Source organism: Tamandua tetradactyla, chromosome 16 (assembly GCF_023851605.1).
Source record: "Tamandua tetradactyla isolate mTamTet1 chromosome 16, mTamTet1.pri, whole genome shotgun sequence".
Taxonomy (NCBI): Eukaryota; Metazoa; Chordata; class Mammalia; order Pilosa; family Myrmecophagidae; genus Tamandua; species Tamandua tetradactyla.
This window is the reverse complement of record NC_135342.1, coordinates 31,307,244-31,322,681: the sequence shown is the minus strand read 5'-3', so window position 1 is coordinate 31,322,681 and position 15,438 is coordinate 31,307,244. Positions and strand designations below refer to the sequence as shown.

Genomic DNA, 15,438 nt, shown 5'->3' with positions numbered 1-15,438 from the left:
GCAGCAGGTCAGCATTATGCCTTCATGGATTGGGGGCAGATGTGACCCGGCTGTGCAGGTCAGCACTTTCTCAGAGCTAAGAAGTATGGCTGAGGGTCATGCACATGCACAGCTTTAGGTTTGCTGTAAAGTGCAGTTCCCAGAGCTGAATGATGTGATTCATGCATGGGCCTGAGAGTGCACATGTGTGGGCCTGAGAGTGCTGTAAATGGATGTGCAGAACTCAAAAGGGGTGGAGTGAGGCTGTGTTATGCTATGGGCAGGGGGCAAGGGTAACCTAGTTTGGAGGTTAGTGCCTGCAACCTCTATGTGCTAGCAACAGCCTGCAGGGAATAGGGAGGGGGAGATAGTGCTTTGGAGGGGTGCAGAAGAAGTGGGTTAGGGTGGGAGTACGGGGCAGGTATGTGCACTGGGGGCTGGTGGTGTAGAGGTACCTAGAGTATGGGGATGAGAGGAGGTGATGGGGTTTGGGTGTGTGGGGTGTAGGGTGAGTCATTGGTCATGGGGCTGCACTGGTGAGGGTAGTGCTGCCCAAGGAATATGGCCTGGTTTACTTCCTGGTCCCAGGCTCCAGTCCATGTACTCTTGCGGGTTCCATGACTCAGTGCCTCCATGCCAGGTTCCAGCTTTCTGCCTCTCAGTTTCTCGGCCTCTGCAACTATGGCTGCTCCATGAGGTGCAGAAGGCTCTCCCAGGTCAGCCACCCTCCCAAATCGCCACCCCAGTGACCCTCCTGTCTGTTTCCTAACTTTTCCGTGGAGCAGGGCTAATCTCGAGTTACTTTATTCAGCCATCTTCCCGGAAGTTCCCTATATTGATATTTTTAGTTGGCTTCCAGCATCTTAGAGCACCTAGAAGAAAAATCTTAAAACCATAGCAAACCTTGAAATCTGTTCTATAACTATTTGTTAAAATGTACTTTGAAATTTATTGCTCTTTTGTATATATGTTATATTTCACAATAAAAAAAACCCAAAAAGAAAAATAGGCTTGAACTAAATCTAAAGTAATTTTCTCACTTGTTATATCAAAAGGTATGAATTATCTGATTTTAAGATGTCCACGAATAGGAAGGTCTTTTTCCATTCCTTACATTTATGGGGTTTCTCACCAACATGAAATGGTGTACAGAAAGCTGCTAAATACTACTAAAGGCTTTCCCACGCTACATTCATTAGGTTTCTTACCAGGTGGATTTTGGGAAGAACTCTATGGCTTTCAACAAAACTAAAGACTTTCCAACATTCAATATGTTCATAAGGTTTCTCTCTAGCAAGGTCTGTGTCACAACTAAAGCCCTCCCAAATTCTTTACATTTAGAGATTTTCTCATAAATGTGAATTCCTTTATCTTCAACAAGGCTTGAGGAACAACTAGAGGCTTTCCCAAATTCTTTATATACATGGGGTTTTCACCAGTAAGAATTTCTATGATGCACTCTAAGACTTCAATCTTGAATAAAGGCCTTCCTATTCCTTACATACATAGGATTTCTCACTAGCTTGAATTCTCTCATGTTGACCAAGATTAGTAGCATAACAGAAGGCCTACCTACTAATTTTTTTAATATACTCTAAAACTTTTACTACAAATAAAGGCCATGTAACATTTCTTATACAGACAGGATTTTTCATAAGTATGATTTTTATCATGTTGCACAGGTGTCATTCTTGACAAAGACCTTCCAGATTCCTTACCTTCACTGGGTTTTCACTAATGCTAATTGTTTCATGTCAATCAAGGTTAGAGACATAAGTAAAGGCCTTCCTGAATTCTTTATGTTTAGAGTAGTTCTTACCATCCTCTGATATAATTTAAAGTATTTTTAATAACTAAATGCCCTACCTCACTCCGTATGCCAAATAGCTCTTCTCTAGCTTGAATTCTTTCATATAGAGTAAGATGTAAATTTTTTCTACAAGTGGGCTTTATTTATTATTTAAAAGAAACAAGGTAAAAGAATTTGTCCTCCTATACCAGAAAAACTAAATTATGGCCTAAAGAAGTCTAAAATGTAGTTATACAAAATGATAAAGGACAAAAAGAGAAGTGATGAGATATTAAGCAAAAAAGTTAGGTTGATAATTAAGGAAACAGGGTAAGTTTCTAACATTTAAGAGTGCATCAGACTACCTGGGGAACTTGCTACACACACATATATATATATATGTACAGGTACCATCCTTGACTAACAATCAGAATCTATAGGAATAAGCCTCATGTGACAGTTTCATCATTTCTAACATAATTTTGATGAAGATCAATGCTTAAGAATGCCCACTTAATATTTCGGGATAAAATTCATGTAACTTACCATGCATAATAAAGCCCATATCCAGCTACTGCTAGGGTGACCAATGATTCCACTTGTTCCTGGGACTATCCTACTTTTAGCACTAAACAATCTTGCACCCTGGAAAATCCCTTTCTTGGACAAGAAAAATCCAAGTTTTTGGCAATGGAGGGGGAAGTTTCTGGGAAAAAGTGCTAAATCTATACAACAGCCCAAAAAGTAAGAAGCTGAAAACAACCATATTTTGCAGTGTTAAATAGAAACAACATAGATTATCTACCTTCTGCAGCTGTTCAGTATTTTCCTTTAATGCCGACATTAGCAACCATGATTTGTAGTTCACAAAAATGGGTGAAGGGAATGAAAAGATAATGGGTATTTGATCTTGTGGCATATTCAAGTTAACTCATCAATGTTGGAAATTGAATTATTGTCCCCACAAAAGGCATGCTCAGGTCCCAATTCCTGGTCCTCTGGGTATGAACCCATTTATAAACAGTAGTTTTGAAAATGTTATTAGTTAAGGCATGCCTACACAGAATGAGGGTGGGCTTTAATCCAATATAGCTGAAGTCCTTATAAGCAAAGGAAATTGGACATAGAAGCAGCAGCCTTAGGAAACTTTCAGAAGCTGGAAATCAATGGAACCTGGACGAGAAAGGAGAAGACAGTGCCATGTGCACTGTCATGTGATGGAATGCAAAGGAATCCCAACGACTGCTGGCCAAGCAGAAGGTACCAACCCCAGGAGGAAGCAAGCCATCTAGCTGCTGAAACCACAAGCCAACAAATTCTGGTTTAAGCCAACCCATGGTAGGATTCTTGTTTTAGCACTTGGGAAACTAAATGTCCACTATTTTCAAATGAGTCTTTTTAAGAAGTGAAAAAGCTTTGTCCACATCACTTGGAGTGAGAGTGGCATCAGTTCCTGCTATATGACTTAAGTATGCAACTTAAGTGCATTGCAGTCAGGAGTGTTAACAGTCCATCTTTAACTTTGCCTGTTGTGTTTTGTACTGAGGTATTGCTAATTCAATTGTTAACATTATGAATCTTGTGAACATGTTTTCTAAGAGTTCAGATAATGAAAATGATAACAATTACAATACCAACACCAATGTGACACAAACATTACCAAAAAAAGAATACTAAATGACTGTTATTTTAATGAGAGATGGAAGGATGAAGGAGGTGAAAATCAGCACAGAGCATATTGTACAATATAGAGAGAAAAATTTGGGGAGAATGGGATGGGAACAAACATATGGAGACTGAATCTTACAAGTTTGGTATGAAACAGGCAAGTATTTCTAATCAATCAGAATTGTTTTCAGCTTCCAAAAAGAAAACAATGCTCATTTGAAAATAGTGGCCATTAAATTAGCTTGGGCATACTACAGGAACAAACATCCCTTATCACGTCATTCCCTTGATTGCTCCATAAAACTAAATAGTTATATTTCTTGATTCATTAGTTGCAACTGTGGGTAAACCAAAGAGGAAATTTTGATAATTGATGTGTTGATCTGATGTGTTGAGATGATTCTTCCAGATATTATCAACTGCGGCAGGCTGAATAATGGCCTCCAATGATGTTCAGGGCCTAATCCCTGGAGCTGGGAAGATTATCCTATATGGCTAAAGAGACTCTGCCGAAGTGATTAAGGATCCTGAGGTGGAGATATCATTCTGGATCATCTAGGTGAAACCTAAATGCAACTATAGATATCCTTGTAAGAATGAAGCAAAGGAAGATGTGATGACAGAAGAAGCAGCATTGTGCCCACGGAAGCAGGATACTACTCTGCTGACTTCAAAGATGAAGGAAGGGACCAGGAGCTAAGGAATGAAAGAAATGCAGCTCTAAAAGTTGGAAAACACAAGGAAACCGATTCTCCCCTAGAACTACTGGAAGGAACAGAGTCCTCTGATACCTTGGTTTCAGTTCAGTGAAACTATTTTGGACTTCTGGCCTCCACTACTATAAGAGTATAAATTTCTGGGGCTTTAAGCCACCAAGTATGTGGTGATTTGTTATCACAGACATAGGAAACTTAACATATCAACAATCACAGTTTCCACAGAATAGCAAGTAATACATTAAATTTCAGCAAAATAAAAAAAAAGAAAAATTGACACCCCTACTTTTTAGGTACCTTGATTTGAAAAGTTTCAAATAGTCTTCTTGATTGCTATAAATATTTTAATAAATATGCAGCAATCATAAAACAAGAGATTGTTGATATTTTGTTCAAATACAAAGCAGAATCATCTATCCACATATTTGCAGTATAAATTCTGACAAATTCCATTCAGTCTATGAATTTTTGTGATGTTTAAATTCATATGTCAACTTGGATAGGTTAAGATGCCCAGTTATTTGATCAAGCAAGCACTGACCTGAGTGTTACTGTGAGTATGCTTCATAGATTTAAATCAGCATTAAATGGACTCATCTATGACTGATTATACCTACAATCAACTAATGAGCTCCGGGGGAAGCATTTTCCTTCTTCATCTCCAAAGGTCACTGGCTGGTGGACTCTGCTTCTCCTGGCTATGCCGTTCTGCTCTGCTCTCTCTGAACCTCCTTCATTCTCCAAAATGTTTCCTCTTTTATAGGACTTCAGAAACTTATCAAGACCCACCCAAATGGGTGGAGACATGTTGTCACCTAATCCAGTTTAACAACCACTCTTGATTGCGTTACATCTCCAGGGAGATGATCTAATTACAGATTCAAACATAACAGTATTGAGTAGGGATTATTCTGCATTTACAAAAAGGGATTTTGATTAAAACATGGCTTTTCTAGGGGACACACCTCCTTTCAAACCAGCACACCTACCATATTAACTAACGTTATTGATGTTCTGTTAAATAAAAGAATTTCTCTAACTGGAAAGAAAATAGTTCAGAAAAATGACAAAAACAACTTTTTTTCCTATTTTAACGTTAATGTCTAACACACATTGCTATAATTATTATTTATTATCGAAGGGGTTGGGGGACGGGGGTTCTGGTATGGCAATGTCCCGGATTGGCTCTTAAAAGTCACCCTACCTCGGCCTGATGTGTTGGGCATCCTTGAGTTCTGAGGACCTCATCCAGCCTACCCTAGTCCGGCCAGGCCGTCTTAACTCTTCTGGGCTCAGAGGCTCGTCCGGCTTTCAGATGAGAAGTGCCCCGCCGGGCCGCCAGGGACGCTAGAACCGCACCGGCTAAAGCCTAGTACCAACCGGACTCCCAGAAGTCTCCGCGGCGCAGGGCAAGCAATCCTTAAGATCATGGCCGCTTGTGTGCCAGAGTTTTACGGCTTCCGACTACATTTCCCGAAGGCTACTGCGATCATTTTATTACGTATTTAAATTTTAGGCAGACTTGGACTACATTTCCCAGAGGGTGTCCGGGACAAATCGACCTCAGGCTTCTTTTCCGGTATTTTGTGATTTGAGGCCCCGAAACAGTCTTAGGACTTCAGAGAGGAGAAGACACCCGGCCTGAGGGAGGAGGCTGCAGATTTCGACCAGCCCTATGGGGTGACTTGGCTTTCTGTGAAGGAAAGCAACGCGTCAAAGGCGTATGGAGAGTGGGAGACCTCTGCAGACGCGAGCAGGCGCGGAACCTGACCCCTGTCAGGCGAGGAACGTGCTCGAGGGGAGCGGGCCCCGGCTGCGGACATGGACAAGCGGGACCCCAGGCCTGTGTGTGCGGGACCAGCGTCGGGCGAGGGAGGCGGTGGGGCGATGACTGTATGGGATAGACGGGTTGTGTATAAAACAGAATGCGGATGACAGGTCCACGTGTGCGCCCGGGAAAAACTGGGTGCGTGGCCTCTGTGCGGACCTGCGTTCTTGAGCTGTGAGGTGTGTGCCGCTCTGACCTGTGCTCTAGTTTCTTGTTGCCTCCTGCACTTTCTCCCCTCACAGTCTCTTGGGTCTGCCCCAGACAGTTGGCCCTAAGACGGAGGTTAGGTATTGAGCCCTTGAATGAAATTTCTCAGCAGGAAGGCCCAAAACTGGTCTTGAGAAGGGGAATTTCAGACCTTGACGTGTCTTCAAGAAAAGCACCTGAGAAGACTGGATGGAATGTCCCCAGGAGATTGGGAGCTATGTGAGGGCCCGTTACCTGTTTGAGAACCACAGCATTCCCAGTGTGCTGATCCCAGATACCCACCTCCCTTTCACTTGCATCTGGTTCTGTGTGATGTCAGGATGGGTGTGACGTAGGTGTTTTCTGAGTAATTATGTTCTCCAAAAAAAGGCCTGTTGCCTCACAGGTCTCTTTCTGTCCCCAGTACAGTCATTCTCCAAAAGGAGGAATAAATTATTGTTCATGCACAACTAAAAATTATGACAGGACGTTTTGTGTTTCCTTTTAGTTCATAAAATTATTGTTCTTTTAAGAACACGACAGCATTAGTTTTCCTTTACCCGAAATATTCTACTTTATATAGTTATCTACTCTAGATCATTTTTCCTAGTGAATACTGGGGGCCTTGGAGATGAATTACCCTTCACAGTGACCCCTCATTCTCTCTTTAATTAATAGTCTCATCACCTTTTAATGAATTATTTCAGTCTCTTCTGTGTTCTTTGTGAGTACTGTGATGGTATGATACAGAAATACAACTCCCAAAGTTTGCTTTTTGGGCTGTACTTTACTCTGATTTGGTAAGGAAGAGATTAATACTGATATTGGGTTGGTATCACATAGTACATAACTTTTATTTTCTATCAAGGCTTCATTGCCAAAGTATAACAAGATAGGAATCAATTTAATTATTTCAGTAAGCACATGACAGTGTCATCCTTCATGAGAGGCCTTTAGAAGTGGGAAAGTATATGTAAGTTTAGGCATATAAGTAGGTCTATGTCCTCACTAATTTGTATTTGAGGTTGGACACCAGAGTCTGTTTCACACATATTGTCTAGACAGTGGAAAGCAGTGTGGTGTACTTTTTGAAGAGCATGAGCCCTGAAATGTAAATATCGGGCTTTGAATCTTGACTTTACTATTTACTAGCTGTTTGAGCTTGGGCTATCTGCACACACTGTTTTCTAAATCTCTAAAATAGGGATAATAATAGTTCCTATTTCATAGCAGGTGTAATGAGGCTGAAATGTGTTAATCTGTGTAAAGTCCCTTAAAACAGTGCCAGGAACACAAGTGCTTAGAAAATGTTAGCAATTTATTATTTGGCAATTCTGGGTAATTCCCCTCCAGAAATCAGTATCAATAGAAATATGAATTTAATTGGGATGCAAATTTAATTGTTTGCAAAGTTAAGAAACAGTCTAGATTCAACTGGTGAAAAGCAAAGATTCTCAAACAAATCATTTAACTTCCAGGTGACCATAAACCACCTATAATTGTTTACACAATTGTAGTTTATATCTATATATGTTTATTTGGGGGGAAAGAAACATTGTTATTTTATTTGATTAACATAAAGTGATATACCTAATAAAGATATTTAGGACTATTGATATGCAATAAAAGACTTTAATATCTGGGCCTGATGTTGTACAAAATTAGATTTCAAAATTATGTAAATGGTTAAGTAAGTTACCCTACATTTATGTGATGGAGTATTGTACAATGAATAAAAATATAGTTGTAAGTATAGTTATAAGAAGAAAAATGCATATGAAATAGTTTTACTATACTTAGTGTAAACTATACTCAAATATACTCATGAGTGTATCTGCATATGAAATAGTTTTAAATATATTCAGTATGCATATGAAATAGTTTTAAACTATATTCAGTAGTATTCATGAACATTTTAAATTATATATGAATCCCATTTCTTATAGAGTTTTGTATGGCATTTTGCAAGAATTGCATAGAACATAGTTTATTTTTTTCATGAAGAAAAAGAAGCGTTTGGCTGCATTTTTTGAGTATCTTGTGTATCCAAGATAATTCTCTCTACTTTGAATTCATTCTCTCATTCAGCTTGTAAAGGCCACTTATTTGAATTATATCTTTCAGAGAAGAATCTTATTAGTGATTAAATCCACTCGTATGGATGAACTAGAACTGAAGGATGTGCAAGAACTGGTTTTCCATGGTGAGCCTATTCAGTCACAGTTTTATTATGACTTGATTGTACCTACTAGAATAACTTTTTTTTTTTTTTCCCCGCATGGGCAGGCACTGGGAATCAAACCCGGGGCTCTGGCATGGCAGGCAAGAACTCTGCCACTATACCACCCTAGAACAACTTTTTAATAATATAAAAAATCCTTTTATTAAATTTCTGAAGGTGGACAATGGAAACAAAAAAAAAAACAGTGACCCATAGAACTTATGAAAAAAGTTAAACTTACCCATAACTTTATCTTTCCAGACATAATACTTATTAATATTTTGTTGTGCACCTCCCTTTTTTATTAGCGCACCTATTGGGTTTTGTTCATTATCTACAGAATAGGATCACATTAAGGAAGAAAGGACTATTCAGCTCTTCATTTCAAAAAGAAAATCATGGGTTTCACTATACACAAACATATACCACTGTGTGTGCAGCAGGAAGGAAAGAGAAGCACCAGTGATATTTTTCTTGTTTGAAAAACCTTACAAGTACAAACCTTACAAATACAGATCTTTGAAGGATTATAGCAATGTCATATAACAATTATCAGTGCAGGGAAAATAACTTCCAAGGATCTGTTGTAACAAATTACTTTTCCGGTGACAAACTTATATAGGATAATAGAATAAAATGATATGCATTATAAACATTTCCATTAATCTCCATATAGCACAGAAAGAATAGGATTGAACCTTTTATTAATGTTCCCAATTTTGTGTCTTATCAGATTAGGGTTTTTGAGCCACTTTATTATTTAGAAAATGCCTTTCTCTGCAGCTACTAGGGAAAAGAGAAATTTTCCAGCTATATATATATATATATATATATTTATATTTAACATTTTTTAAATTAACATAATTTAACATTTTTTATTTTGAAATAATTTCAAACTTAGACAATTACAAAAATAATACATACCCATACAGTAACTCCATCATACTCCCACATCCCCCAAAACCTAGATTCAACAATTTTAATATTTTGCTGTCTTTACTGTATAACTCTATCATCTGTCTACTTCCTGAACATTTTAGAGCAAGTTACACACATCATAATCCTTGGGCACATAATATTTCCATGTACATTCTCTATAAACAAGGATATTCACTTACGTAATCACCTTAAGTACAGTTATCAAGTTCAAGTAATTTAATATTGATATAAAGCTTACATTCTATATTGCAGTTTTTTCTTATGTCCCAGTAATGTCCTTTTGAGCCTTTTTCCTCCATTCTTAGATCCCATCCAGTATCATGTGTTGCATTTAATTGTAATTATCTCTTTAGTTTATCTTCTTTTTTTTTTAATTGTAGAAACATTTCAGCCAAATTTTTTCAAAAATGAAGTTTTGCATTCTTAAGGCCAGGCTCTAAATTTTTTAGTTAAAATTATAAGAAAAATGTCACAGAAATTTATAAGTAAAAAATGGAAACAGCAGAATTGTTTCTTTTATAAAAAGAAAGGGTTATGTAATATTCTTAATTTTCAATGATAATAGCTAACTCATGTTAAACAATTTTTCTTTTCTATTAAATATTTTATTTAGATTTTCTTTAAAACAACCATATGCAATAGCTGATATTTTTATCACTATTTTAATAATGAGGAAATTGAGTGACCAAGATGTTAGCAGCTGCCTGGTCATTTCCTTCCTTATTGTCTGTCTCCCATTTATTCACCAACTTACCTTATACTGAGGCCACATAAGAAGTTCTGATTTGGATGATGTGGACTCTTTTTCAGTCTTAGAATGCAGAATAGAGGGAGAAGAATCTGTTCAAGTCAGCATTGTGCAGCTCAATCCCAGATCCAGATCAGCCTCCCCAAAAAGAGGGACTAGCTGGAAAACATCATGCTGAAGTGTCTGGTTTGGGTTTTGAAGTGCTCTACTCAACTGTGCGCGCTTGGTTTGCTGGGGTTTAGATTCAGAATCCTTCTCTTCTTCCCCAGAATTTTATGTGAGGGTGATTGTAGCATAGTTTGAAAGCCAAAATTGAGAAGTAAGAAGGTATATTAACTTAACTAATTGAGAATATTAAAGCCCTCTTTTCTTCTCTCAGTTCTGGATTCTCTGGAATATGAATTTCTCTGGTACAGGAACCCCAAGGAGGGCTGATCAATTCTTATATTTCTAAAAGCATGGCCCATGTAAGTTGGTGTTTCTCCTTGATATATTAGAATTTTTAGTTTTCATTGATTAACCTGAAGCTTTCTATTTGAGAGAGCACCATCTGAGTACTTTTTCTTGATTCCTTCTGTTCGAACAGTGATGCTAGATCCTCTTTTCTAATCGATGTTCATGAATTCACTGGGCAAATTACTAAACAGGTCCAATGTGCTAAATTTTGCTGACATGCTGTGATGAAGCAGTGAAAGAGTGAAGTCCAAAGAGAGAATTATTTGAGCTTCCTGTGTCATTCAGTGATTTGGTGAGATGTGCTAACCTCATTTGACCTCACATCAAAAAGATTTGTTTGGATTGGTCTCAGTTTTAGTATGATGGCATCTCATGCTGTATAAGGCTTTTAAGATAGATTAGGGACATTACTGTGACAGGAAACATCAGTATCATGGTTCTTGCCAAGGGACTCCTGAGAGAGAGGTACTACTAGGTCAATCTTGTTGTGGGACAAGACCTGCCAGAGACTTAGGTGACATACATATGATTCCCAGTCATTTTCTTTATAATTCACTAGCTCAGGAACAGTGAAAGTATTGAATGGTGGATGGTACATGACAATATGAGTGTATTTATCATAAATAGTAGATTAACATTGCTTGTTAGAATTGGGGAAATCCAAGACATTTGGTACAATCTCAATTTATACATGTAAACTAATGACTGACTCTGATCTGCATCCAGAAGATATACTTTAATGCTATCATGAAAAGTATTTATTTGTTAATACAAGGAAAGATACTGATGATATGATCTGACATGATATCTTGATGCTTGAGGAATTAACAAATTTGTGTGATACCTATTTTCTAAAATAGAGATTTGATACTACACTCAAAAAAAGAAAAAAAAAAACCCTTAACTTTTTTCTGAAAAGGAAAATAATATGGAGACTAATAGTTCTTGGGAATTTATAAGTCAGGTCCCTAGCAGGCAGTGTCTTTATACACACTCTTTATTTAATAGGGAAACTTGGATTTTTTCATCTATTCCCTAATAGATCTGAAGTATTTTGATATCCCACAATGCACAGAAAATTATGTCTGTAATAGCAGGATTCTTCTAAAACATGCAAATACTCTGCTTCATTCACCTCCCATGTCACAGGCTTGCAGCCTGCTTGATTGCTATGTTATTGTTCCCTTACTACATTGAAGTTTTTATTTCCTCTCATTTCATCTGGAAAACATTTTCTTTAATTTCACCAGAAATATATGGCTTTGCAGTTTCAGGGATCAGTGACATTCAGGGATGTGGCCATAGCCTTCTCTCAGCAGGAGTGGGAGAGTCTGGATTCTTCTCAGAAGGACTTATACAGAAATGTGATGTTAGAGAATTATAGTAACTTGGTCTCACTGGGTAAGTTTACCTCTCTCAAACAATTTAGAATCTGCTCCCTGAAAGACCTTCTCCATTTTAGGTTTTAGGGCTTTCTTAAAAATTTCTTCTTCCTGCTTCCAAATAAATGGTTTGAGCTTTATTAGATTGGAAATGATGAAATGGCAGATTAAAATCCTGCAGTATTTATTACATAAATATTGACAAAAAGGCCACTTTTCCAATTGCATTTATGCCTACGGTTTTTGTAAATACTCTGCTATTATCTGACCCACACGTGCAAGCAGTATGACTAGACAAAGAATCATAATTTCTTCTATCTGAAGATCCTGCATGACTTCTTATAATGGTGTATTGAATAAATCAAAATAATTAAAAACTGAAGGTCTTACTTTATTTTGTACAAAACATTTAACCTCATTTTGTGATTAAAATGTATAATCCATGAACTTTGCATTAAGATTAAATGAGTACCCTATATATGTCTCAGGAAACTTTTTGTTTTTTTCTCTTAACAAAATAACAATAACTATATTAATAGCTTACATTATACCAGTCACTGTATTAGCTCTTCACCCATATTTGTATTGTGTTTTTTTATCCTCAGAGCTCTCTGAGATAAGTACTCTCTTTTCAACCATTTTAGATGAAAATGCTGAAGCACACTGAATTTAAGTGAGTTACCAAGGTCACATAGCTGGTAGGTAGTAGAAGCAGGAATTTGAATCCAGGCACTCTGGTTCCACAATTTGTGTTTTCACTCATAATGTCATACTTTCTGTCAAGACACAAAACATACATGTCTGTTTTTCATTTGAAATAAGACCTTTTCTGTAAATTTGGATTCTTGAATCCCCTACTCTCCTCTTCTTTCAAGTATTTTAGCAATATCAGTTTCTTAAATATTTTTGAAAAAACTTCACACACATGCAGCCTATACATGGTGTAAAATCAGTAACTCACAATGTCATCACATACTTGTGTATTCATCACCATAATCATTTTTCAGCATTTGCATCACTCCAGAAAAAAAAGAAAAACTCATACTTCCCATTCCCCTTATCTCTCCCTGTCATTGACCACTAATATTTCAAGCTACTTAATTTATTTTACCCCTTATCCCCTCCATTATTTATTTATTGTTTATCCATATTTTTTTACTCATCTATCTATACCCTGGATAAAAGGAATATGAGATACAAGGTTTTCACAATCACACAGTCATGTTATAAAGTATATATATAGTAAAGTATATATGTAAAGTTATATATATATATATATATATATATATATAGTTAGTTAGTCATCTTCAAGAATCAAAGCTACTGGAAGATAGCTCAACGGTTTTAGGTACTTTCCTCTAGCCACTCCAAAACAACATAACTAAAAAGGGATATCTATATAATGCATAAAAATTACCTCCAGGATAACTTCTTGGCTCTGTTTGAAATCTCTCAGCCACTGAAACTTTATTTTGTCTCATTTCTCTCTTCCCCCTTTTGGTCAATAAGGCTTTCTCAGACTCGTGATGCTGGGTCCTGGGGAATCCTGGAAGTTGTCCCATGTTGCCAGGGAGATTTACACCCCTGGGAGTCATGTCTCACGTAGGTGGGGAGGGCAGTGAGTTCACCTGCTGGGTTGGCTTAGAGAGAGAGGCCACATCTGAACAACTAAAGAAGCTCTTTGGGAGTGACTCTTAGGCATAATTTTAAGTAGGCTAACCTTTCCTTTGTAGAAATAAGTTTCATAGAGATGAACCCCAAGGTTGAGGACTCAGCCTTGAAGTATTTTATCAATATCATTGTGACCTTTTAGTTTATTACAATTTAACCAATGCTCAAAGTTTTTTTGAACTTGTACTTTGTTTCTTTTCTATATTCTTTCCTTGTAAGCAGGACATTCCATTTCTAAACCATACATGATTACCTTACTGGAACAATGGAAAGAGCCCTGGATAATAATGAGGGAAATACAAGAATATGTATCAGTGAGTAAGAAAGGTGTTAGGTGGAGAAGTCATCATTGCCAGAAACAACCCAGGTGGTCAGGGAGGAGGAGGCACATCATAAGATGTAATTTTGAAGTATCCCTTCAGAGGCCCAAGGCATGTGTGGAAAAGGCCTGAGACCTGGGAAGACATAAACATCTCACCAGACTTTCCAAAACAACTTCATCTGTACCCGTTTTAATACTCACCCACATTCTCATAATTCTTTCTCATTTCATTAGGGGCTTACTCTCTTTTCCCAGTGCAATATTTTATCTGTATTTTGTCTGTATTTTGAATTCAACTGCTTTCAGCCTGTCTTTGCATTTACATTTATTTATATATTCTGAGATAGAGATATTTAAACAGAAGTAACAACAAGAAGTAAGGGCTAAGGCCATAGGATTATGCAGGATAAGAAAATTTCAAACACAGTAAGCAGCAAATGCCTTGAGTTGGGAATGAGCTTTGTTTCAGGAGCAATAACTATGGTTGAGCAGAATTAATGAGAAGGTAGTGATAAGAAATGAGAGAGAGTGTTTGGAAGGGCCATGTCCTGTGTAGTTTTCTGTTGATTGACAGGAATTTGGGTTGTTTTCTAAAAGTGATTAGAAGTCATGATCAGATTTAAGCTTTTCCAATTTATAATTTTAAAACTTTCCATTAAAAATGGAACAGAGGACTTCCTGGAAGATGGCGGCTTAGTAAGACGCGCGGATCTTAGTTTCTTCTCCAGGACACCTACTAGGGGAGTAGAAACGATACAGAAAGCGCCCAAAGCCACAACAGAGATAAAAAAGACAGCGTACCCCATCCTGGAACGGCTGGCTGGCTGAGAGAAGCAGCTCGGGTGAGATCGCCGAGGCGCGCGGGACTTACCGGGCGGGGTGGCAAGCGGCCGGAGTTACTCCCTTCCCCCTTCCCGGGCCGGCTGGGAGAATTGGAGAGGCGGTCCCCTGAAACAAAGACGGCTGGCGCCCACACCACGCGCAGCCCCCGGACCAACTGAGAGAATTGGATCGGAAATCCCCAGCCCGCGGAGAACGGTGACGGGTGGGGGAGGCCCCTTCCAAACCCGTGACTCCCGGGGAACGTGCACTCTCTCGGGCGGGCCGCTGCCGCTGGCGCCCTCCCGCCACGCGTGTTGCCCAGGGCCGACTAGGAAATTCGGACGGGCTCTTTCCCTGGCTGCGGCGACCAGCAACCCTCCCTGCGTTCGGACCCCGGGCCGGCTCAAGCCGTTTCGGCTAGCGAACCACCCGGACGGCGAGAGTTTTCCAAAGTTTAAGGTCCCACAGCACCTTTTACTGGTGGGACCCGCAGACAAACGGGTGCCACGAGCGCCACCTACTGGGCAGGATAAGAAAAACAGAACCCAGAGATTTCACAGAAAAATATTACAACCTTGCTGGGTCCAACACCAAGAGAAATCTGAATAAATGCCCAGACGCCAGCAGCAGAAGATAACTGTCCACGCTCAAAAGATTGAGAATATGGCTCAGTCAAAGGAACAAACCAATAGCTCAAATGAGACACAAGAG

At 38.5% G+C, this 15,438-nt stretch overlaps 1 long non-coding RNA gene across 1 annotated transcript; it reads left to right on the top strand.

Moving 5' to 3' along the window:
• The first annotated feature begins 5,542 nt into the window (after positions 1-5,542).
• LOC143659337 (uncharacterized) lies at positions 5,543-13,152 on the top strand. Its single transcript, XR_013163497.1, has 3 exons — positions 5,543-5,997; positions 8,291-8,369; positions 10,454-13,152. It is a non-coding gene; the product is annotated as an uncharacterized LOC143659337 (long non-coding RNA).
• Positions 13,153-15,438: the final 2,286 nt, after the last annotated feature.